Here is a 19,196-nt window from a genome sequence, read left to right as displayed (position 1 = left end):
TGATATGCCATCTTAATATCAAAAGAATTGGAATATGTAGTAAGACACACTTCCTCATATTATCTTATTACCTAAAATAGCTTGTACATTTCTTTTCTAAAACCTTACTTTAAAGTCAAAGGTAGATTCATTAGGGTTCTTTTTTATATTGTTGAAATCATTCAACATAAAGCCAACATTAGTGTTATCTCCATATTGTTCTTTGAAAAGCTTTTCTAAATCACTCCATGAATTGATGCTATCATCTGGTAGTCTCTTAGGCTAGTCCCTTGCATCTTCAATTAATGAATGAACAAACAAACTCATCACTACATCCTCAAGTTCAACTTCAAAATAATTTAACATATCTATAATGATTCTCAGATGTTCCTCACTAGTAATAGTGTTATTTCCAGAGAATTTCACAACTTTTTCTCTTAAATCAAATGATATTGGGTGTGGGAAACTAGGAATACTTGATAATGACATTCTTCTATAGTTTTCCATGTATATAGGCTTCTTTTGAAAACCAAAAACATTTGATGTGCTTGCTATATTGGTCTAGCTATGAACAAAATTTTGAGACTGTTATATTTGAATAGTAGGAATTTAGGTACTAATGGTGGATGATGAAGTAGGGGTAGATTATGACATATTTTGGTTAGAGACTACTAGTCCACTAGTAGGTATAGAATTTGTGGCTTGGATGGAAAAATTAGGCCACAAGGCTAAGGAAAAATTAGACTTGATAAATTGAATCTCTCTTCTAGTTTCTACTACCTAAGCTTCATTTTCCACCTTCTCAAGCTCTTTTTCAAGATTATCCTTATCCTTTCTAGCCTTTTCTAGATCTAGATCCAATTTAGACATGAGAATGTTTATAGACTTACTTGGGTATAGTTTGAGGTTTATTTATCTGGATCCCTACAACCTTACCCTTCCCTTTAGTTGTTGGCTTGACAATAAGCTCTACATTGTCTGTCTAAATAAGCTTTTAGGGTTGAACTTGATATATGACAAGTTCTTTCCTTTGGATTATGAGTTTTTCTTGTTCTAAAACTTTGGATCTCAAACTATTTATATCCCCAAAAATATCAGCATGAAGAACAAAAGTTCTTTTTTCTAGCTTTTTATTCTACTCTTTTAGGGAAGCCATCCTTCTAAGTAAATTATCCCTTTCACTAAGAGCATTCAAATTGGCTTTCTTTCTTTCTTTCTCCAAATGAGCATGTTTGGCTTCTTCTTTTGTAACCCATTTCTGTAAAATTTCTATATCTAAGTAAACTTCCTTTGGATCTATAGAAGTTTCTTTTGAATTAGTAAGGTCATCAAGATCTATAAGGTTTATTTTTCACATATGGAATTGCTCTAGGATTAAAAGGATCCTCCAAGACATTCTTATATCCCATCTTATGATTCATCACATCTATTACTTCTAGTCTATGCAATGTATCTCTTACCGAGGAAACATTCTTGTCATGGTAAGTTTTATTTTCTTGTAATGGGGTACTAAACATCCCTCCTAAGAGTCTTGTGGTTTCTAATTCAGAGCTTAATGAAGAAGATTCTCTCCCTACCATAGGCTAGTATTGAGAATTTACTGATACACTACCCCTTGGTTTCCAAGTAAGATTTACATATTCTTTCTTTTTGTTTTGGTTCTTCCTACCACCTTAAGGTAAATCAATATATAATGGTATTTTAGGATTGGCCCTTGTATAAACTCATGTACTTTTTCTCTTGTCTTCCATTTGTGGAAATTACTTGTCAAAAAGCACTAGATTTCAAAACCTTGATCGAGTTGCCACCCTATCCTAGGGAAAATATAACATGAAAATCTTTGACTCAGGGAAAAATCATGGGATAATATGAAGCAGATTGTCACACAAAAGAACCAATCACAAATAACATAGGCCTGCAACTCTTTCTTAATAGATAAGACACTTTTATAAAGTTTTTATATGTTAGTCTACACCTGGGGTACCATGCCTTTCTCCTTTAAAAAAAAAAATCAAGATTTTTCACTAGAAAAGTTGAATACAACCATGAGCAATTACTAGAAGAATTTGACAAATATGTGCATAGACAAGACCAAAGAAACTATTGTACTTATCACACATAAGCATGTGTTGAACAACTCACTAATGGAGTCATTATTTTGTTGGTTTTTTTACACTACTAAAAAACAAAATACTTGATACCAAGATGGTTAAGATCACAATAACCTAAGGATTAGCTACCTCCTATAAACAACTATATGTTCTTTAGATCTGGACCCAACTTCAACAAAATCATGGAAGATTTTCACTCTTTTGGCTTTGCAAAACCAAGCTAGGTGCACCTAAGGGATAATAAGATTCACAACTTGATACTACATCCACATTTTATTCACTCCATGACATTTTATAACAATATTATTCCCTTATAGTAGGTTGGTCACAATTCTTCTTAGAACTACAAATAATTCTAGTAATAGCAACTAACTAAGACTCATAAGTTAAATATAAACATGTACTGACTGTTAGTTTATGGTGACTGATCAAGGATGTACTGTACATACTTCATAAATTCTTTGGGGCTTAAGGCATCACCCCCAAAAAAAATTTGGACCCTACTTTATTGGGATTTTGAGCCAACACGTAATTATTAATTATAACCCTAAAGCAGCAAAAATACTTGTATAAAAGAGCTTAGGGTTAGGGATTGTTTCATAGTGGTGATGAAAAAATTGGTTCTTGTGGTGGTATTGATCTGTAAGGGATTATAGGTTGTAATTAGGTTGTAATCACTGGATTGTAATAATATCAGACTTGTTGTTTGGTGCATGTAGCCTAGGGATTGGGTGAACCACATTAAATCTTGGTGTCTTGTGTTCTTTCTTGTTTGATCTAATATTTTCTAATATTGGTTATATTTTCATGTAATTGTTATTTATCTCTGTGGTTTAATCATAACAAGTGGTATTAGAACAAGCTCTTTTTTAGTTATTCTTTGCAGAAAAGTCTCATGGTTGAGTGAGAGTCTCACGGTTGAGTGGGAGCAATGGTAGATGAGGGAAAGCTAAGGGTTAACAAGTTTAATGGATAGAACTTTTAGTTATGAAAAATGTAAAGGGAGGACTATCTTTATTAGAAGGATTTATGGAAGTCGGAGGAAGGAAAAACCAAGAATTAGGGATCTATGTCAAATGATGAATGGGATCTTTTAGAAAAAAAAGCACTTCGAAGCATTCAATTTTTCTTGGCAGTATCCATGGCATTTAATATTGCAAAAGGAAAGACAATAGAAGATTTGGTGCAAACCCTAGCAAAACTATATAAAAATTCCTCCACTTCAAACAAGGTATTTCTGATGAAGCATTTATTTAATATGAAAATGATAGAAGATGGATCTATTGTAGATCATTTAAATGAGTTTAATTCTATTACTAGTTAGTTATATTCTATGGGAATTAATTTTTATGGAGAAATTAGGACTCTCTTGATTTTTTGTTCTTTGTCTAAAAGCTAGAATGGCTTGGTAATGGCTGTGAGTAATTTTGTTCCTAGATTTTGTACCTTAAAATATGATGATGTGATCGGTGTTATTTTGAGTGAGAAAATTCATAGGAAAACCTTAGCTAGATCTACATCAGGAAGTGCTTTGAATGCACAAAGAAGAGGCAGGATGACTGGGAGAGGAAGTAATTCCAGAAATCATGGGAAATCAAGAAGAAAGTCAAAGGGGGGAAGGTATCAATTGAGAAGACTAAAAAACTACTAGTTCTTTGGGAAACCATAGCATAAAAAGAAAGATTGTTGGAATTGAAAGAAAAATGAAGGAGATAAACCATATGGAGACAATGAGGCAAATGTGGTAAGTGACAATTCCGAAGAGGATTCTTTGCTTTTGTCTTTAAGAAGTGTTGATGATTCCTAGGTTTTAGATTCTGGTGCTTCATATTATGCTACACCTCATAGAGGTTATTTCATTGATTATATCCAAGGGGATTTTGGACTTGTTTATTTGGGGGATAATGAACCCTGTTAGATTTTTGAAAAGGGAAAATTTAAGATTAAGTTGTAGAATGGTAATCATTGGCTACTCCATGAGGTAAGACATGTTCCAAGGATGAGTAGGAATTTAATTTCAATAGAGAGACTCAATGATGAGGGTTGTGTAGTTACTTTTAATGATAAGAATTGGAAGATTTCAAAAGGTTCCCTTCTAGTAGTGAAAGGTGTGAAATTAGGCACCATATATCTTTGTATAGGTCATATTGTTCCTTCTACTTTAATTGTTTCAGAGAAAAATGAATGTTCAAGAATAGTTGCTGCAATTGAGCAAGGAAAATAAATAGCTGCTATAAATTCTAATATAGTGTTGTGGCATAATAGACTTGGGCACATGAGTGAGAAAGGTATGAAATTACTTCATTCAAAGAATGTTTTACCAGGTTTGAAATGTGTTAATATGGATTTTTGTGAAAGTTGTGTGTATGGAAAACAAAAGAGAGTGAATTTTGTGAAGACTGGGAAGGAAAATAAAAAAGAGAAATTAGAGCTTGTGCATACCGATGTATGGGGACCAGCTTAGGTATCTTCCTTTGGTGGTTCTCATCATTATGTCACATTCATTGATTATGCTAATAAAGGAGTATGGGTTTATTTTCTTAGACAAAAATCTAATGTATTTTAAACTTTTAAGAAATGGAAATGATTGGTTGTAAATGAGACTAGTAAGAAATTAAAATGTCTTAGATCTGATAATGTTGGTGACTATTGTAGTCATGAATTTGAAAATTATTGCTCCACTAATGGTATTTGCAGATAGAAAACTATTCTAAGGACTCCACAGGAAAATGGAGTGGTTGAATGCATGAACATGACTATAATGGAGTGTGCAAGGAGCATGAGGTTGCATGATCGATTTCCCTAACACATGTGGGTAGAGGCTATTAGTACTATTGTATATTTGAATAATAGAGGCCCCTCTACTCCTTTGGGTTGTGGTATTCTAGAGGAATCATGGATTGGTAAGGAGGTGAGTTATTCTTTTCTCAGAACCTTCGATTGTGAAGCATTTGCTCATATAGATTTTGAAAATAGAACCAAGTTGGAAGCTAAGTCAAAGAAATGTGTATTTGTTGGATATGGCATTAATGAATTTGGTTGTAGGCTTTGGGATTTTGAAAATCATAAAATTGTAAGAAGTAGGGTCATATTCAATGAGAAAGTGTTGTAAAAAGATTTGTTGTAGCAACATGAGAAGAAAGAAGATGATTATGTAGTGTTGGATGATACTCCAAAAGATGATGTTCTAGCAATTCCTCATGATGTGCAACAAATACAACAACAAATACCACACACACCAATCAATGTTAGATAGTCAACAAGGATGAGTAGACCTCCAGAATGATTTTCTCCCTCTTCATATTCTATTTTACTTACTGATGCTAGTGAACCTAAATGTTATGATGAAGTTGTGTAGATGGATACTAAGATTCAATGGAAGTCTACAATGAAACATGAAATGGAGTCTTTGCTAAAAAATAAGACATGAGATTTATACAAGTTTCCTGTAGGTAAAAGGGCTTTACAGAATAAGTGGGTTTACAGGTTGAAAGAAGAGGAAGGGGGTAAGAAAATATTTATAGCCAAGTTAGTTGTAGAAGGATTTGCATAGAAAAAGGTATTGATTTTGATGAGATATTTTCTTCTGTTGTTAAAATGACTTTTATCTATACTATTTTAAGTATTGTGGATACTAAATATTTTCATTTGGAATAGTTTGATGTTAAAACAACCTTCCTTCATGGTGATTTGGATGAAGAGATATATATGGAACAACCACATGGATTTGAGGTCAAGGGTAAGGAGAAATTAGTGTACAAATTGAAGAAAAGTTTATATGGCTTGAAACAAGCACCTCAGCAATTGTATCTAAAATTTGATAGGTTTATACACAAGCATGGATATAGTAGGTTTTATTTAGACCATTGTGTTCAAATTAAGAGGTTGGATGGTGATAGCTACATTATTTTATGTATATGTTGATGATATGCTTGTAGTTGTGTATAACATGGATCACATTAAAGGGTTGAAACACCAATTAGCACATGCATTTTCTATGAAGGATTTGGGGGTAGCAAAACAAATCCTTGGTATGAAGATTTGCATAGATAGGAAGAACATAAAATTGACACTATCTTAGGCTAATTATGTTGAGAAGGTGTTGCAACATTTCTCTATGGAGAATGTTAAAGTTGTCTGCACACCTTTACCTTTTCATTTGAAGTTGACTAAGGAGATGTGTCCCAAGATAGAAGAAGAGGAGGATAAGATGTCCAAGGTACCCTGCACTTCAACTATAGGAATTTTGATGTATGCTATGGTATGTACAAGGCTAGATATTGTACATATAGTGGGAGTCATTAGCAAGCATATGAGTCATCCAAGAATTGAGCATTGGAATGCAATTAAATGGATTCGTAGATATCTGAGAGGAACATCCAATACATTTTTACACTTTGGGGGATATACTACTGATTTATAGGGCTATGTTGACTCAGATTTGGTAGGGCATATTGATACTAGGCACAATACTACAAGGTATGTATTTACTATTGGTGGGGCAGTCGTGAGCTAGGTTTCTAGGTTATAGAAGGTAAATACTTTATCCACTATAGAGGTAGAGTATGTTGCTACTAAAAGGGAAGCCAAGGAGATGATATGGATTCAGTTCTTCTTAGAAAAATTGGGAGACCCTTAGAAGGATAATTATTTGTTTATAAATAGTCAGAGTGCCATTCATTTTGCAAAGAATTTAGCTTTGCATTCAAAGGCCAGATGGATAGTTAAAGCTAGACATAATACATACAAATGACAATCCAATAAATATGTTTACAAAGGTAGTACCAAGGGAGAATTTGAACTCCTCTTTAGCTTTGGTTGGTCTTCTAGACTTAACATGAATACAAAACAACAAAGCTAGGGTGGTCTGATCTAATGGGAACCCCATCTGGTAGCGGTATTGCTATAGGATTAGTCTCTAAGTGGGAGATTATTGGTCTAGTTTGGAGTCTAATTAGTCCCCAAGTGGGATACTATTAGTTTGTGGTGACTGATCAGGGAAGTATTGTACATACTTCATAAATTATTAATTATTAATTACAACCCTAAAGTAGTGAAAATACTTGTATAAAAGAGCTTAGGGTTAGGGATTTTTCCATAGTGGTGATTCAAAAATTCATTCTTGTGGTAGTATTTAGTTGTAAGGGATTATAGGTTGTAATCAAGTTGTAATCACTAAATCATAATAATATCGAACTTGTTGTTTGGTGGATGTAGCCCAGGGATTGGGTGAACCACGTTAAATCTTGGTGTCTTGTGTTCTTTTATGTGAGATTTATTATTTTTTGATATTGGTTATATTTGCATGTAATTGTTATTTCTACATGCGGTTTAAACCTAACATTGACCAGGTATAATATTCTTCATACATTTAAAGTAAAATTAATATTGATTTTTAGATGTTTGGCTAACATCTATATATGATCTTTTCATATGCTAACCGAAATAGTTTATTATTGTCTCATCCATTCGGATTTAGAGTCTATCCAATTTCTTGACCTATTTGATTGCATTATAATCAATATCATCAACAATTCTCCTTAGAACTCTTTTTTACACAAATCCTTCTTATTTCCTAGAGATCTTGTCACATTCATTGAAGCATTTACTCAATTCATTGAATCAAAAGAAATAAAAAATTGATATACAACTTATCCTAGTTGCATTAAACTAAACAAGCTTTTCCCATACAATCTCAAAATAACCAACTAGTAAAAATGGAGATAAGATTTAGAGAGAAAAGACATGGGAACAATTCATCTTTGTATTAATTCTTCTTGAAAATTATATGATATTAGATAATACTCAAAACAATTCATGATAAGACACCATGATCATGGAAAATAATGTATTCTCAGAATTACACAAAAAATACATCAAAGAGTTGACATCAAGAAAAATTGAATCGAAAAATATTAATAGAAGTAAAAGTTATAAAATAAATTGGACCCTTTCTCTAGCCTTGGGATATCACTTATATAGTGTGAGATCAAACAAGCTTTAGGAATAGCAAAAATTGATAGTTGTCTTTAAGACAAAAAGATATTTACAATGTTACTATTACAAAACACAAAAATTGGTGCAACAGAATGTCTTTCATCATGAATTTTCTTTTGTGGAGAGTAATTTTTATTGCTAAGGGTTTTATGATTGGTCTTGTTGTTGTTGTTCTTTGTTAGAGTGTGTGATCATTGGTCCTGCATGAGATGAGCCTTATTCTAGTACTTGAAGGCTGAACTGAACTTGAGGTACTCCATCCATGTCCTCTTGCACTAAAAAATTAACAAACACCATTGGTTGTCCTATTGCCAAGTCCTCTATTTGTGACTCTATGTCCGTAACTATAATTTGTTGCTTACCTTTATCCTCTTCTACATTTATTGATGTGTCAATTATTTTCATTTCATCATGTTCCATCTCTTCATCATCAATTTCATAATATTTCAATTTTTTGCATGAATAAAATCTTCCATCCAGTTGTCAAAAAGTGTGTTGTCTGGCTAATTAAATTTTAGAATATCATGTTATTTTTTGATTATTTATTCTCCAATTTTGTCAATTTCAACAAAATCTTCCCTCAAAGAATCATAGAATAATTGCACTTTTACAACTTTAGTTGTAATTGTTCACCATCATTTCTATTCTCATTTATGACTCTATTCATCTGAATACATAATAACACACTTAATTCCTAGGCCCAGTCCTCTTTGTTCTTCAACTTATCCTTTTTATCCAGGGCATGAGGGAAGAGTCTAAAAATTTTACTCTTATAGTTTTCAAGATAATTCATGATTCTCCTTTACAATGCAATTCTTTTATCATTAGATTCAGAGAGATCATTAGTCAATTCATAAGTTTCATCTATGTGTTCACAAGACAGAGTGATAACTAAAAAACATAGAAGAGTGACATCCTTGTCCCTCTTGCTCCACTTACTAATAATTGGCTTTAGGGCATCATCACTTGCTTTCAAATCCTCCCATATATCTATTATCTATGCTAATTTCTTATAAAATGATGGCCAATCAATCTTATTAACTAAATACATGATGGTTTTCCTTAACCTATCCTCATATTGAATATCTAACTCTACATACAATGCCCACCATTTACTATTTTTTTCTTCAAAATCCTCTTCAGCGTAATATTGAGGTCTCTATGGTGTGTCTAGAATTTCAATAAGAGGAGTGGATTTAAAAGGCTCCATGAATGGATAAGGATAAGTGATCCTAGGCCTACTAGATTTCCCTTGGTGTCCCATTAACTTATTTTCAAGCTCAACTCTCTTTTGAACTTCTTTATTATAGGCAACTAAAAATTTCTCATATTTATCTTGTAACTCTAACCTTTCTCTTTTATCCCTTAGAGTTGTGGCTAAGGTAAAGTTGGCTGATCCAACACGTAGTTCTGTAACCTCTTCACTCATAGTTTCTTCAACTCTCTTTACAATTAAATTTCCTATTAGGTCAGTATCATTAGGCTTGGAAGTGCTAGTTCTATATCCTTTCCTCATTGACTAGATTACCAATGCAACATCATCCTCACTGAACTTGACACCTTTTATTTCTTTCTTTTCCTTCTCATCTATATTTAATTTCTTGGTAACATAATAAAAGACCATCGTATCTACAATATCCCAATTTGGCAGCAGTAGAACCCTAGATGATTTTATCATTTTCCTTCCTTCTTCAAGGGTCAAGATTTTAAACTCTTGCATGATTTCCTCCTTTATTTAGTTTTGTAGATCTGCCTCCTCCATCTTTGGATGCTCTATTTTCATTTTATTACATCTCTCTTCAAAAAGTTCAATGTTTGTCCTCCAGGAAAAATTATAAAAGACTCTAGACTTAAAAAAATTGTCATTAGAACTAAATTCATGGTTGGACTATTCTACAATAGGTTCCAACTCTCTTCCTCTATAATCAACAATTTTCAACTCAAGGATGGGCATAGGAGGTTCCTGAGGATTTCCTTCTTCCAACTCTAATGCACTAATGAAAATTCCCCCTTGGGGCCCCCACTATTCCATTTTCTCCTTAGTGAGTTATTCATCTCCTATGGGTAATGGGGACTGAGTTGGTGAACACTCCCATATTTGAGGTACTTGTTTTTCTTTTACCTTCTACCTGTTAGGCATTTCCTCTAGAATAGCACTAGTTGATCAAATTACTTGTTTTCCTTTATCCACTACAAGCATTTTATTCTAAATTACATTGTAGCTAGGTCTTTTTTGAATAATTAATTTCCTTGTTCCTATTGCAGGGGTGAAATACAACCTTCGCATGACCTCTCGGGCCTTATCAAGATAAGAATTAATAAAAATAATTTCTTCTCATACATATTCTCCATGATCTCTAGAAAAGCGATTATCAATTTATTTAATTTATTTGCCTCTGTCTTGGCATCTTCTAGATGCTTATAGTTCCTATCAAAATAATTAATGAATTCTTAAACCCTAGAGTAAACTCTCCACTTTTCATTTTTAATCTCTTGCTCTTCAAGAGAGAATTCATTGCTTATTGTGCCCTTGAGGAAGTAGGGTTGATGATCCTTAGCACCAATCTTATCCCTTCATTTGAATATATCAAAAAATCCCTTACTATCATTAAAATGTGCATTAGATACAACCATTTTATACTAGTCCCAAAATTTACATAGGAATAACTAGCCACCCTTAGTTATTATGAATTGGTGAGAAATAGTACAAGATGGGAAAATTGAGCCCCTAGACCTACCAGTCAATTGTGCTTCCTATAATCCACTTATCTGCCATATCATTTTAGCTATCCCTACATTTAGAGGCACTTGGTAAGGAAGTACATGGGGAGTCCCTTGGAAACCACATACTCTAAAATTTGTAGAAATAAGGTAGGGTATAATATCTGCCCAATTGTGGAATACCTTCAAACTAGAAGGGTTGTTCGTAGGCCTAATAAAATCTAGTAGTGCCTTGGGAATTCTAGGATTGTCCCTTAATAAGAGGTTTCTGAACTTGGATGCAAAGTATCTATCAATTCTAACAAAGCTAGCCTCCTCTACATTCTAGGTCATATCTGCACTCCACAACTAGACTGGTAGAGCTTCTCCCTCATATTCTTTATTTAAAACTATTTCTTTTTCAAAGTAAGTAACCCCTTTAAATAAGAACATGTGCATCACTAATGAATAATGGCCAAATGTTTTCTCAACTTTTCTCTTTGCAATCCCAACTAGTCCTACATGAATCTCCTCTACTAGGTAAGATGCAAAATCAAAGATGATATATACACCAAAAGAAGAAATATATGTCATCATATACATGAACTTTATGGGCATAAAATTTTGTTCATCCTCACTAGGAACCCTGTACATAAAGTCATGTAAATATCTATGGCCATAGTAGTGAAAAATTCCTTCTTAAAAGGCTCTTTAATTGATGTGGTAACAAAGGTCAAATTCCCAATTGTGGCTAGATGTTCTCCCAATGCACCTTGCCTAACCTAATCCTTTTTAGAAAGATATTCCTTCTCCAAACCCTAAAAATTAATAAACTCATGGTAATTTGTAATTGGCTCCAACCCAAACACCTCTCAAATTTTTCTAGCATTAATTCTCACTAGACATTCCCCATCTACTCTTCTCACTATCTTGGCCACTATGTCACAATTTTAGGCTATGGCTATAAGAAGGTCTGAATCCATAAAAACTCCAGTGACTACTAATCTACCCAAGACATAATTCTAGATATTTCCATGGGGGTCAAACAACTTCCTTTCTAAAAACCACTTCTTAAAAAGATAGAGCCCTATTTTAGAAGTAATAGCATCCCTAACCTAATTCCCTCTATCATATAAACCATCTATAGTCTTGATCCTAGCGTTCATAGGAATTATCTTTTCAATTTCGGAAAACTCATTCATGGACTCAATTAACTGGTCCAAAAAATTGTTGTGTACATTCCTACTAGAATATTTTAATTTTCTTGAGAAACCCTTCTTTGGAGGAATATTTGATGATAATAATATAGAGAAACTATAATTCTTTGAGTGTTATGCAAGTTGAGATACTTACTTGGCTCTCTTCTATTTCTGCTTTGAATTTTGCAATAGAGAATAGATATAGAAATCTCTTTCATAATTCAACCAGGCAAGAAACGTTCTTGGCTCTCAGAAAATTAGAAGCTCATTTGTGTGGAGAAGGAATCTGAGATCTTGCACTATATCTTTGGTTTTACTTTGCACGAGGAGCCTTAATTTTCATAAATAGATCATAGGGAAAAACAAGGTGGCATCACCTTCTAATTTAAAAATAAGTCATCAATTTGTGGAAAATTTGATGTTTGAGGGATTTAAACTTTAATGAATCAGCTCTTACCTTCCAAGTTGGAAGTCAAACCAATTGAATCTAACCACATAAGCTTTTCTTTTCACTACTATAAAATTACACCAGTCCCACTTATGCCCTTGGAAACATGTCACATTATTATATCTCACCAAGTGTAAATATCGCGCAACTTCTAATGGCAACATAATGACCACTGTTGATGATGCCTTGATCGAACAGTTAAAACATTTTGATCATTCCATTGTAATGTGGTGGGCCTACATAAATTCCCTTTTATTTTCCATGTCATGAGAAATAAAGTTTGAGGAAGTTTTCATATCAACATAGCAACCACCATTGATCTTGAAGAGATCTGATGGCATAGATTAGCAAGTACATTTCCTTTAGTGTGGATCCTTAGTATCATATTACATCATACCATTTTGAGATGCTCACACAAACATTAATGACATGTAAATTTTCTATGCCACCTTAAAGTTTGGTCCCATCATATTCTCTTTTCATGGGAAGTTGCTATGTCTCTATCAATAAAGTTTGTACAACTTATGGTAGAAATAATGCAACCACCATTGATCTTAGGGAGATCTAATGGTGTAGGTAACTAATCATGAAACTATTGTTTACTCACCAACTAGGTCCCACTTGTAACCGTCCTTTGGTCACCATGTTGCTAGCAGTAAAAGGAAAGCTATTTCTTATGCTGACATAGTAACCACCATTAATTTTAGGGAGATCTGATAGTTAAAGATCATTTTAGGAACTTTAGGAGATGATGTGAATAACTTGTTAGAAACAATAGTCCACCAAGATAACTAAGAGTAGGGGGGGTGAATTAGTTATCCAACAATTAAAATATTTATCTTCTTTAAACAAACTTAACCATTCAACCAAAGTAAATAGCAACCATAATAAGATGCACATAGAAAATTACACCAGATATGACTAGGGAAAACCTTGATCAAAGGGAAAACCCTGGTGGAAATTTTTCCCACAAGATGATGTACTAATATAAATATTCCTTGTTAAAAGATGGACCCTGTTAGGAGTCTACTAAAAAAATTAGTACAATGAGTCCCTATTAGGAGACTTTTAATCCCTATTAGGAGATTCCAACTCTGTTAGGAGTTGTGGTATAATGTATGCAAGAAGAGCCCACTATCAAAACATGCAATTTAAGATACAAGAAGAGTTCAATGGTCAAACAAGTAATCTACTATTATCTCCTTCTTTCCTCTACTCTTTCCTCAATCTTGTCAACCAAACCAATCACTTTCAAACCTTTTAGACCAGGTCACAAACCTTGGATCCAAATACCAAACCTCAAATCACTTAGAAAAACCTCAGCAATGAAGTTTGCTTCACTTTCGCATTGCTCTCCTCAAGTTTTCATTCTACACTCTCTGTTGCTTATCCTCGATGATTCAATCATATCTTTAGACTTCATCATAATGGAAAATGTACTTCCTTTATACTGAGTCCATAAAAAAATTCCCTGAGTTAGTTGTTATACCTTCTCAATTAATTATTATAGGACCACATTAAGAACACATTACACTTAGTGATAACCTTAATATTTCACCATGCAACTTGAATAACTTTTTGTACACACAATATGATGATGATTGAGCTTAGCCACATCATCCTAAATATGTCTTCTTCATGTCCTCAACTTGAATCCTCAAGATATCAACTCTACTAAGAGATATAATAGGTTTACAAGAACATGCCTCTGTAAACTCTATCTCAAAATAGACATCACCAAAACTTACATAACTTCTTCTAGGCTTGTCCTTTCTACTTCTAAAATTAACCTACATACACAAGATACTTAGAATTATCTCCTATAAGCTTGGGTGGTTATAATGCTCAACTAGCCATCTCTACCAACTCAATCTTTCCAGTCTTCTTCTATCAGATACCACATCAACCATTCTATGTTGATATCAATGAAAAAACTAGCCATGAATTGAACATATCATCATAGTAGTACTCCCCCATAGGAATATCATCAACATTCATACTTCCAACCAATTTTCCAAAAATCTCCCCCTTTGGCATTGATGGTAACATAGATGAAAAATATCCATTTCCAATAATACCAACAAAAGACTATCAGTCTTAAAATCCTCTTCATGAATCATACTCCCACATTGATATACCTCAATGTGCTCTATACCAAACTATTATTTTTCATACTACCAAAATTCACTTAGTATAATGTTTTTCATGCTAAACTTCTCCCCCATTGACACCAATGTCAAAAGTTTCTGCAACCAACGTCTCTGCATCAAATTCTAGATCAACTGATACTTACTAGCTTGAATATCAAACAAAACTATTCAAAACAATATCAAAAAGATTTTTACATGACTCTATCCACCATAGATACTCCCCCATATAGGAAACATCAACATCTAGTCTAGACAAACAATGGTGCTCTATTACCCTGGACTAATCCACTCTTGCATCTTCTACTTTGATGTAGCAAGGGGCATAACCCCAAGCATACCTCACAAATACTCAAAAGTCTTTTTGGGAAGAGGATTAGTGAATATATTTACAATCTTCTCTTTAGTGCTCACATACTCCAATTTGATTTCCTTTTCTACAATTTTTTCTCTCAAGATATGATACTTAATAGAAATGTGCTTAGTCCTCAAATGCAATGCATGATTCTTAGACATATCTACTATGTGTATGTTTTCACAATGTACTTTGAGATGTAAAATCCTACTTCTTGCTTAACCAAGAAACCAATCTTCCTCCAATAAATAAAGTTCCTCCAGTGGTGATCTTTCTGTCATCCATACTGCTTACCAATTTGCATTAGTACAAGCACTTAGAGTAAAATTATTGGATCTATCATACCACAATCCAAACTTAGATGTTCCACTTAGATATCTAAATATCCGTTTCACAGTTGCATAATGTGCTTCTCTAGGATCGGCCCAGAGTATTGCAACAATTCCAACTACATATACTATATTCGATCTTGTGTGAGTTAGATATTGGAATCCTCCAATAATAGATCTATACTTCTTCTTCTCAATAGTAGGTGTCTCATCCTTCATTGATAACTTGTGTCCATTTACCATAGGTGTTCCAATAGATTTACATGTTTCCAAACAAAACCATTTTAGTAAATCCTTGAAGTACTTAGACTGAGAAATAAAATTCCTTCTTTATTATGTACAATCTACAATCCTTGGAAATATTTCATCTCTCCTATCATACTCATTTCAACCATTAACAAATATTACCAAAATCATCAAACCATCATTAGTTTCTTTCCAATATAGATTACTATTTGCAATACCTTTTCTATATCCAAGCATTGTCAAATGCATGTCTAACCTTACATACTAGGTTCTAGATGCTTTCTTCAATCCATACAATGCTTTCCTCGATATGCATACTATGTCCTTGTCATCTATCAAAGGACATCCTTTAGTTGCCTCAATGTATACCTCTTCTTTAAGGTCTCCATTCAAAAATGCTGACTTGACATGCATCTAATATACTTTGAATTTCTTTTGTGCTGCATAGGCTATGAATAATCTTACCACTTCTATTCTAGCCACTGGAGCATAAGTCTCCTCATAATCTATTCCTTCTTGCTATGAGTAACCTTTACATACCAATATTTCTTTGTTTCTTAGAACTTCTCCTTGTTCATTCATCTTTTTCTTGAATACCCATTCAATTCCTATCACATTCTTGTCTACTGGTCTGGGGACCAATTCCCATGTCCCATTCTTTACTATATAATACAATTCCTCTTTCATAGCTCATTTATAGTAATCATCTTTACATGCTTCATCTACATTCTTGGCTCAACTTGAGATATCAAGCATAGTTCTTCATCAACTCTACTTCTTGTCATCACTCCTTTATATTTGCTTTCAATGATCTACTTGGATGGGTGATTCTTAATCATGTTCCTTCCTGAAGTAGGAGTTGGTATCTCAACTCTTGGCTCTACTAAAAGTTGTGAACTTTTATACTTCCTTGGTTCTTCTTCATTTTGCAAATCATTATTAGTCTCGAGAAATACTTCATCATTCCTTGGATTAATAACAACATCATCATCCGAATTGTAATCAACTATTCTCTCTTGTATTCTGAACTTCTCATCAATTCCCACATTTTCACTCTCCATAATAGTTACCAAAGTTGTTTCTTCTGATACATGCTTTTCATTAACCAATCTAGACTCATTAATATAGTATTTCAAGGATCTTTTGATACTTTCTCTAAATTCTTCAACTTTATCAGAAAGTAGACTCTTTCTAGCTTTTCTCAATCTCTTAAGACATTTACTTGAAAAATGACCAAACTCTTTACAACAACCATAATAAGATGCACATAGACAATTACACTAGATATGTTGACTAGGGAAACCTCTTATTAGAGAGAAAACCCTAGTAGGAATGATGCCCACAAGATGATATACTAATATAAATTATTAGAAATAATTAAGACTTTCTAAGTTACTAAGAGGGGAGGGGTGAATTAGTAACTTCAAAACTTTTCATTAATTTAGCATAAATCAATTATCATAAATCCAGGAATATTAATACATGCATAAGAACTGAAAGATGACACAAAGAACACAGAATTTGGTGACCCAAAAGCCTTCCAAATAGAAAGTAAAATTGGGGTGGGGATGATACCCACAAAAATTCACTACTGCAGTATAAAGTTGGCTAGTAAAGGCTTACATTGGCCACTTCTTGTGATCTTCCCTATTAGGAAAAAATAGGACTGCTAGGTCCACCTTGTTAGAGGATTTATAAACATACAATGAAGTATGCACTCTATTAGGAGATTTAAACAAAGACTGTTAAGCCTACCTTGTTAAAGGATTTAGAACAGATTCACCTATTAGGATGAAATAGTGGATCTACTTACAACTCTGATTGCTGATTAGATCCTTAAGCACTGATCACTTTATTTGATGAATAAAACTTTTCTACTCCTATGATGACCTTTCTAAATACTCTGCTTTGTTGCTGATTCACATTCACTCTTCTCAAAATATTACATGTCTGTTCTTTCTTCATACTCATAATACATTGCAAATGATACAATACATTACATATATACCATTCTAATAAGTACAATAGCAAGGTTGGCCAAAACACAAGTAAACAAAACATTACAAAGACATCTTAGTAGAGAATAACTCAGGTTTAGTAAACTAACTCGGTGACCCTCTTATACTCTGTGTCCACTCAATTAATCGGCAATTTCATGCACTCAATAGAAGTGAAGGCACAGTTCATACTAATCACATGACATAGTTCTAAACTTGCTGACCATTGGTGACTCGATAGATGTAGTGTCACTTGGTAGATACTAAATGTTGAGTTTACCTTACTTCACTTGGTAAACACTACTTCTTCCAATACTTAGTTTACACTAAATTTCCATTACATTAATTGACTGCTCAATAGACACTATGAAGCTTGGTAATAACTACTGATCTTGGTTAATACTGAAGTGTTTAGTAGATGTAGGAAACTAAGTTTTGAGTTCAGTAACTTCACAGATATGAATAACTGTTGTCACTAATGGAAAATATAGTTTAATGCCAACAATATCCCCCTTTGGCATTAGTGACAAAACACTTATAAGCCAAAATTTATGTACACAATCTGACATGCTGAATTTTGATTTTTCAAATTTGATGTTTTTAAAGATGTTGTATATACATCTCTACATATATCTCCTTTATGAAACATAATGTATATACATAGACACTCTTGTACATAGCTATAAACATATTCATCAAATCTATCTATCTCTTTAATGCTATCTCCTCCTTTGTTTTATTTCCATCTCCCCTTTATATTATACTAACTGATTTATCATTCTCATTTTATTGTAATCCATCTCCTCGTTTTTGATAGTAATGCCAAAGAGCTATATAATCTATTTACATAGTGACACCAAAATGAGATAGAAAGTCTTCATATACCTTTAGGATGAGAGAAATTGTCTTATCCCAATTATACTACAAAATTTGACAAGTGGAATTTGACAAGTGGAGAGAGCAATCTAAACTTCTACTGACAGTTGAGTCATGTGATTTTCCACTCAGAAGTTATGATCTTGGACTAATTATTTGTAGTGTGCAATGTATTTTTGCATTGTGTCCATTATAGGCAAGATCATATTCTGAATGTCAATCAGGTTTGATCTGATCCTTGCCTCTTCTCTCAAGAGTTTTTCCTACACTTTTAAGAAATACTTCACCTTAATGTGATGATTTGAGCTTGAAGCAGGGTCAAGCTACAACTTTTGTGCACTGGATTGTATGTCCACATCAATCTTATTCAACTTCTCCTTAATTTCCTTGGTGAAGCCAGAAACATCACATAGTTTGACAAAAAGTAATGTGACACTAGTGAAGGAGTCCTCAATATTTCCCAAAAATTTAGACAACTCTACTTTCTTTATTGCTATTTGTTGAGCAATGTGCTCCAACACCTTGTTATCAAACTTTCTCTCTACCTTCTTAATAAGCTTCTCTTGGCTGGTAGAATCCTCATTCTATTTCTGAATTGCCTCTTCTAATTGAACCAAAATGTATTGGGCAAAATCCACTTTAACACCTATAGCCTCAGTGATGATATTTTTTGCACTTTCAATTATTCTATATTCCCTATCCCTTTCTTATCTAAGTTGTTTCTGCCTAGCCTTCTTCTCTAGGAGTTGACTTGCCAGTCTCATTTCCTCAACAGTGGCAGTGTCATAATCAATCTTTGGTATCTCTATCTT

This window comes from Cupressus sempervirens, chromosome 4 (assembly GCF_028749045.1).
Source record: "Cupressus sempervirens isolate cs-2001-9-10 chromosome 4, ASM2874904v1, whole genome shotgun sequence".
Lineage (NCBI taxonomy): Eukaryota > Viridiplantae > Streptophyta > Pinopsida > Cupressales > Cupressaceae > Cupressus > Cupressus sempervirens.
Note: the sequence above shows the minus strand (reverse complement) of the source record.